This window comes from Rousettus aegyptiacus, unplaced genomic scaffold, assembly GCF_014176215.1.
Source record: "Rousettus aegyptiacus isolate mRouAeg1 unplaced genomic scaffold, mRouAeg1.p scaffold_m13_p_3, whole genome shotgun sequence".
NCBI lineage: Eukaryota > Metazoa > Chordata > Mammalia > Chiroptera > Pteropodidae > Rousettus > Rousettus aegyptiacus.
The window spans coordinates 111918832-111926898 of record NW_023416306.1 but is presented as its reverse complement, the minus strand read 5'-3'; the positions used below and the strand labels follow the sequence as shown (position 1 = coordinate 111926898).

Below are 8067 nucleotides of genomic sequence, written 5' to 3'. Positions count from 1 at the left end.
AGCTGCGTGAAACTGCAAAGCCTGTCTTGCAGCTCTGAGCGGCTCGGCCGTCTCCTTCAGAGATAACGTCAGAGCGCCCCCTGCTGGTAAGCAGAGCAGAACGCTGCGGGTCAGCCCCCCGCGAAGCAAGTCGTGTTCTTTGCGACGCCCCCCGCCCCCCTTCACGTACTCTTTCCACTGCGCCCACCTCTGTTCTGCAGCACAACCCTGCGTTAGGGGACTAGCTTGTCAAGGCGGAACATTTAAATGAGTAAATGATAAAAAAAATAATAAAATACGTAGGAACCCCTCCCCACCTTCACTTGGCCTCCGGGGAATAAGCTATCGAATGACTAGGAAAGGGACACACTTTCTTTTTCTAAATCTCTTTATTCTTTGGGGTTTTGCTGTGGTTGGTTTGTTTCTACCGAACTGAAGATCCCAAGTCCAAGGAAATGTTTTTAATGCACGTAGATTTTTTAAAAAATGAATTTCTGATGGGTTAAGACGCCAATACAAAATAATATATTGCAGCCTCACAAAATCAAACTCCTAGGGAACTCGCACTGTTTAGTTAAGTCCCGAGGAATCGCCGTTGGAATTCAGACAGTTCCTGTCCCGAATGGCCCCTTTCCTGCACCACAGAGAAACACCGGCCCCTGTCCGATTTTGTTTTTTGTTTTAATGGAGAAAATGTTTAAAAGTTGTCACCGTCCTACCTTTCTACACACACACACACATACACACGCACACGCACACGCACACCCATACGCACACATCTTTCCCCCGCGTGTTCCTGTTCTTTCTTCGCCCGTGCTTCTCAATTTTGCTGGAAACGGAAAGGCTAGCTGAAGTGCACCAAAATAAACCGCCAATGTCTTTGACACTGATCTTACTCTGGTGCTTCACATCAAATGCAAGGTGTGGGACGGGTACCATTTGAGGGTTTGGGTTGGTTTTCAACTGTTTCAGTGCTTAGAGGCGTTTTCTCGGCTTCCCAATGACTCTTCACGGGATTTGTGACCACTCGAACGCGAGGGCGCCCAGGTAACGAGAGCCGGGGCCATCTCCGGCCGGCGGACCCGCCGACTCGACCGCCAGCCTCCACACTGGGGGAAGGCGCTGCCAGGGCAGCCCTGACTCGGAAAAGTCTTCTGACCCCAGCTAGACCCCAGGCAAAGAGTGCAAATCTGCAATGCGGAACGACTTTAGTTAGTGGGGAGTTTGGGGCTTTGGTTTTTAAAGTACCGGATTGTGGGATTTTGTGAAAACAGCTCTCAGAAATGAGGCGCGGGGGAAGGAACACCGGGCGGGAAGGATAGCAGGGGAAAGGTGGGTGTCTTGACATTCATTTCTTGCCGGAGTAACAGCACCTTCTGGTCAAATAAAAATCCAGTCTTTTCCTTCGTTTCTCCTTAGAACCATCCCCACCCCCACCGCGCGTCATGCCTTCTCCAACCCTCCGCTTTGGGGACACTTCGGACCCGGACTGGAGCCCCGGGACTTCAGGGAACAGCGCTTCTAGGGCAAGGCAGAGGCAGCCTGGGTCTTCACGCCAGTGAAGTGATGCCTCAGTCGGGTTGTGTCTGCAGAATTGCTGCGGCTATTGTGTCAACTGAGGTAAAGTTAAATATTTATACTCCAAGTTGTTCTCATTTTGGGGGTCTGTTTTGAAGAAGTTCCGTGCGTTCAAACTTACTTTAAACATAAATCCTGATCTAGGGGAAGCAGACTCTGCCGCCTGCCACTGGAGTTTTTTGAAAGGTTCTTCATTAAGCTCAGAAGTGGAGGGGAAATTATCCGCAAACAATATTGGTTCATTTAAATATGTATACATATGTGTGTGTGTATAAGACACCTATTTCGTGTATCTATGTCTATCTACGTATAATAAAGAAAAGGAAGCACGCGTCTCCTGTTGCAACTGAGTCCAAATAAAAATATTTACGATAAGATACATACTCTCACAGATGAAGAAAATATGAAAATCTCATTGTATTTGTCTCAGTTCGACTTAATGAAATTTGGAGACGTTGACAGGCTGGTCAATGTTCTAAGTAAATTAATGCAAAAGTCCTTAGGAAGAGACTGAAAACACCTCTTGCCATTAATCTTAAAGCACTTGAAGAGTATGATTAAAAGAATGGGATCACTAAGCATTATCATCTCAAATAGCTATTAACTGTCCCCACCCCTTTATTGTGGCAACAAAATAAACTCTCCATTAGGAATGGTGTTTCTTCCTTTTTTTATCTTTGTTTTTGTTTTGCTGTAAGGGCAAAGAAGGAAAAGTAGAAGCAAAGAAAATCATCTCAAAAGTCTTATCTTTGCTGCTGTTAAAAGGCTGCTGTTCATTTCTGATTTCCTTCTCTTTCATGACAAAGGAAAAAGGAATCGAATGATGTGTCTACATTTGAAGAGAAGAAAACACTAACAACAACAGGGAAGGTGCATTTGTTTTATTTTCTTTTTACCTGAAAAAAAAAATTTGAATACACACCAATTTAGCGAGTGGAAAGCCATGAACATGTAAAAGATGTTCACTTGTCCGTGTCTATTTGCTGACTTTTGTCACTTGAATTTGGTAGGCTTTTGTTTCAAATAGAAATTATGGAAAGAGAATTAGATACTTGCCAAGGAACAATATTACACTTTGAAGCAGACTCCAACTAATTGTGTATTTGAGCGCTGGGTGTGTGTGTGTGTGTGTGTGTGTGTGTGTGTGTGCACTATTTGCCCCTAATAAACCTCAAAGCCCTAATTAGACATAGAGAGAGAGGGGGTGAGAACCCTATTACTGGGCATTCTGACAAAAATGGAAGCAGTGCCCCTCTGCTCTTAGAACCATAGGAAAGGATACCCCCCAAAAGGGCAAAAGACTGTTTTCCTTTAGAGCTCTGAGTTGGGGAGACCTTTCAGAGAAATATACAGCAATTAATATTCGAGAAAACAGAATGCTGAAACGAAGGGCGGTGGCTAACAAAAAACTAAACCATGCTAAAAATTAGTCTTCAAACCCTGCAAATTTCCAGATGCCACAGAAAATCAATGCACATGCGCCCCTCCTAACTGAGAAGACAGCTCTCCTGCCAGGTGATGTTTCCAGTCGCAAGTGGTGTTGGAGCTCCCAGGTCCACTGGAGCGGTGGGAGCTGTTATCCTGAGGCTATCAGGAGGGGAAGTTGAGGTGGAGATGTCGCCCCCCCCCCCCCTCAACCCCGGCCCGCTTCCCACCTGTTCCCTCCTCTCCCAGCTGGGGCGCGGGCGAAGCAGGGCCGATGCGTCCGGAATCAGGGTACCGCGATCTGAGGCTCCTACCAAACCTTGGAAGAAACCCGAATAGGCCCCCAGAGGCCAAAGGGAGGGAGATTCTGGGTCCAAGGGACACGAAACAGCCTGCCCAGTCCCAGCGCCAGGCTCCCGTGCCTGAGTGGACAGAGGACTCACAGGCCATATTGATTCCAGAGCAACTGTGAAACGCAGTGGAAGGGGACAGTGCACCCTCCACCCCGCGCGAGTGTGTGTATGTGTGTGCGCGCGCGCACGTGTGTGGAACACGTGCACTTGGAGCGGGCCTCTGGCCGCAGACATCAGCTGAGGAAGTTCACCCGCGTGGCTTCCCGGGCCCCGAACCCACACTTTGTCCTGTTCCGCCCACCACCACCACCACCACTGTCCTAAGATACCCCAACAGTTCTTCCAGTCCTGGCCACGACTGCACAGGTGTGGTGCCTTTAACTGGAGAGTGCCGGAGAAAAGCTCCCCGGGAGGAAAGGCGGCAGGGTGGGGAGGAGGTAAGGGGCTGAGAAGAAAGATGGTACTTATAGAGCTCAGACATCCCTATCTTCGAGTAATTGTCATCCCACTCAATCTTTTCACCCTGACGCACGGTGTCTAAAAAAGCAGAGATTGATTCGCGGGAAAATCGGGCTTACGAAAACGTCGGGGTTTGACGCTTGAGGGCTCTTGAGACCTGCGCTGGCTTTGCTTAGATTCAAAGGTATGATTTTAATTTTCTTAATGAAGGCGCGCTCTAGAGCTCAGCTGGTAATGGCTGTGCTGAGTTTAATAGACTTCTGTCGAACAGAAAAAGACGGATAACTATCGGTTATAAGTAATCTGCTCTAATGCAATTATTTTCCCAGGTTCGAATGTCATTGTGCAGAGAGGGCAGGAGTGAATTAGAGCCCCGGGGACCACGGACGCGGGGCAAGGAGACTGCCTGAAATACGAGCCGAACCTGTTTTGTGAGACGCACTTGGGTTTAGGGGTCGGGGTCGAAGGCTTCAAAGCCCTTGGTCTGCACGTGTGAAAACTCTCTGTCTCTCTGTCTCTCTCCCCCCTCCCCCGCCCTTTTCTCTCTCTCTCCCCCTCTCTTTTTCTCTCTCCCTCCCTTCCCCGTTCTCCTTTTCTCCCTCTCTTCCTCTCTTTATTTCTCATTTTCTCTATAGCTCCCTCTTCCCTTTTTTCCCCATCTCTCCCAGACTTAATGTGAATTTCCTTTCTCTTTCTTTGTGTATTTCAGGCAAATCCATTCAGTCCAAAGTATTTCTCCAAAACATGCTCACACAGAAGTAGGCTTTCGGAATGTGTGTTAATTCATTCACCTTTTGAAATACAATAAAATTGGGATGTTTAAGATATTGATGATGCTGTGTACACACACATAGTCAATATGTCAGGAGGATTATTCCATCTAAATACAGAGCCAATCAAAGTCACTGTCCAAAAGTAGCCCCTTCTCAGATCTAACACAAATTATCATTCCTGATAGTTTTTATTTGAAATGATCCAAGCTTGTCTTAGCTCTTCACTTTGCCTGGTAAACACAATCTCAGGCAAAGGTGATCAAAAAAAATAAATAAATAAAAATTATAACGTGATTCATAATTTCCCTTTTGACAACAAACAAGCCAGACTGTTGGGAGGAAAACCTTGCATTATCACCTAGACGAAAGATTTGAAGGCAGGCGGGCCCTAAGACCACAGAGGTGAGCCCTGTGCAGCTGAGCCAGGCACCCCAGGCATTATGGAGCCCAGCTCTCCGTCTGAACCTCTGCCCAAGGCCATTCCAGTCTCACTTTCTCTGCATGTCTCTCTCTAAGTCCTGGGGAACAAAGAAAGTTCTTGGAACTGGCCCATGCACAAAAAGGGTTAAGTGAATCCAAAGCTATGGGTTTCAGTTCCAGACCTGGACAGTGAGGGAGGGTAGCTGGGTCTGGTGCATCTCTTAACTCAGGTTCCACAGACTAACTCAGCCCACAATCCCTTAGTCTGTAGATTCCCACACCCCCCCCACTCCCACCTCTCTGTTACTCACACTTTCAGTGACCTAGGTTCACAAACATCTGCAAAGCTCTGTAATTACTATCTTCTCTTCCCTGACCCAATCCTACCCAATGCCCCCTGACATGGCTCACTTTTCAAATAAACAAACAACACACGAACAAACAAATACCATTCCATACCATGCCATAACAAAAGGGAAGGAAGGCAGGAAGAACATAAAAACAAAAACCTGTTGGCAAAACTCCTCAAGTCCCCCTGGCAGAGGAAGAGCATGGCTGGTGTCCTGATGCAGGAACTTGGGGTCTGGAGGGCAGCAAGGCCTCTTGCTGCTGTGGGCCTGCTGCAGACACCCATCTTAAAGAGTGGGGGTTGGGTGAGGAGGGGTGCTTTCCTCCTTCCTCTAACCTCAAAGGTCTCCCCTGGCTGTTGGGAAGGGAATTAAGAAGAGATTCAGTCTTTAGACCCCAGTGACACCCAGGACCTGGAGAAGCTGCACGAGGCAGGTACCTCCCAGGTGCTGCGATTTAACTGAGGCCCCATGTCTAGGAACAAGAAGGTCTGCGGCCAGAAGAGTCCTGCTCAACTTAAGTGCTCAGCCTCCAGCGCCCTTAAAAGACAGAGAGGGCCCCTAGGCAGTGCTCAGGCCCAGTCTGCTCCAGCACCACCAGCCTCTGCTGGGAAGGTGTGATCAGGGCCACTGCGTGACTTAGTGACTTCAGGTGGCACCAGGGAGGGAAGACCAACCTCTCAGTTCAGGAACGGATTTGGAACAGAAGAAGCGACTGTCAGAGTTTCCTCCCCCCAATATTCTCACATGGATAAAGTCCCTCTGTCATCCCTAGATCTCTGTCGCCCCTTCGCCCCTTCGGCAGCTTTCCTGCAGGAAAACTGCTGTATTGTGTTGTTTGGGTGGCTTAGGAGAGCAACAGCAAAGACTCAGAAAGCCCCTGCAAGCTTTAGGTGGATCTAATTCTGCTTTTGAAAAGTAGGTGGGAGAGGAGTGGAAAGAGATTCTACTACCCAACAGTTAGTTTTCCAAGATCCTTCTCAGCCAAGCGAGGTTAAGAAAGGCTTGGTAGAGAGGGAGAAAAAGCCAAGTACCCCAGAAAGAAACGACTCCTAATCTAGCTGAGAACTCCTTGCACAGACGCCTTGGACTCTCAGCCTGTGCCACTTGTCCAGGTGTGCCACTTGTCCAGGTGTGCCACTGTGTAGGCTCTTCCAGTCCATTCTTACTCCCGAAGCAAATGACACATAAAGAGTCAAAAGAGTCAGGTTTGCTTCTCTTTCATTTATTCTCCTATTTTAAAAGTCAGTAGAAAAAACTTTTTTTTTGTAGTAAATCAAATGTGTAATTATAGCTTATAGACTTAAGGCATAAAAAATTATCTTTTATTCAATTGTACTTAGATGTCTTTAAAGGACTGCCTTGAACATGGCATGCTTTTATAGAACAAAACACTTAAATACAGGCTTTAAAGATAAAGAACACTAAGAATGCCTAATGTCCCCTTCCACTGCCTTCACATAAATAAGGGGGAGCAGAGAGAGAGTCCTAAGAATATCTCAGGTGACAAGAGTTTCTAAAACAAACTAACTCATACACAAAAGTCACACATTATTGCACCTTTAAAATAAGTTCCCCTAAAAGAAGTTAGAGGCAAATACCTGACTGCAAAGTTAAGATTTTTCTGCTTACTTATTTATCCAGGTCTCTTAATTTTAATACAGATTAAATACTCTGCTAAGAAGGGGTGATAGTTCCCTTTATGACAGTGCAAAAGCAGTTGTTTATACTTTGAAGCTTATCCATTGGCCTTAGGACTTTTGAATGTTCAAGCGAAGTGTAAATAGAATAAGGTCACAGGTGATTGACAAGTTCAAGTTGCTTAGCTCAATTATCAAAATTTTATTTCTAAATTATGTTCAATTTTATTTTCTGCTTTGCTATAAATGACCTTAGGAAATCCAATGGGAGTGGACAATTTACACCATGTCCACAATTTATTTGTAAAGCCATTTTGTGGTTTACAATTAGATTTAGAAACAGCTATCATGCTAATTCAAAGGCAGTCACTTTTAAGACACAATAATCACTAAATTTTGACAATTTTCTAAAATATCTTGAATCTTAAACTGCAGGCAGAACCTGCAGACTGTTTAGAACTTAATTCGAAAATAAACACCTTACAACTCGCTTTCTATGTAGTATCACAAAGTTCTCCTAATGCATTATTTAATAGATAACCAAGCTCTTCAGATCAAGGCTCATGCTGCCACATCTGGAAATGCTTCCCTCCCCCCTCCCCCCCCCACCCTCCTACCCCCGCCAAGTCAGCCACCAGTGAGAGAACGGGCTGAAGCCTCCCCTTCCACCATTATATGATAGCATCAGCTTTTAATCAGCGAGAGGAACTCCTATTTAAATTTACAGGATGACTCTTTATTTCATTTATCTTCTCTTTTGGAGGAAAGTGAAACAAGAGCACCACCCTTATTAATTATAAGATTGATGGGGTGAAAAAAGCCAAATGAATTTGGCTTGCAAATTATTAGCAGGGGTATGAATATTTATGACAGTGCCAGGAACTGCAGTCATGAACCCTGGGTATCGAGCTTGGGAGACAGTCAGACCAATGCATTCAGGGAGGGTTCAGTCTCACCAAATCTGACATGACATAAATGGAAACTTCTAAATTAGACCCAGGGTGGGCTCCCATCAAATCAATTCCCCGCCTTTTCTTTTGGCTAACCTTGCTGAACATGAACTTACTTGTAGTGGCCTCTATCATAAACTTTA

General features: G+C 45.9%; 1 long non-coding RNA gene across 2 annotated transcripts; it reads left to right on the top strand.

Moving 5' to 3' along the window:
• LOC107508072 lies at positions 1-4355 on the top strand. Of its 2 annotated transcripts, none has more exons than XR_001596245.2 (4): positions 1-86; positions 1399-1599; positions 2364-3978; positions 4124-4355. It is a non-coding gene; the product is annotated as an uncharacterized LOC107508072 (long non-coding RNA). The 2 variants fall into 2 exon arrangements; XR_001596244.2 differs by having other exon boundaries at positions 2256-3978.
• The last annotated feature ends 3712 nt before the right edge of the window (positions 4356-8067 follow it).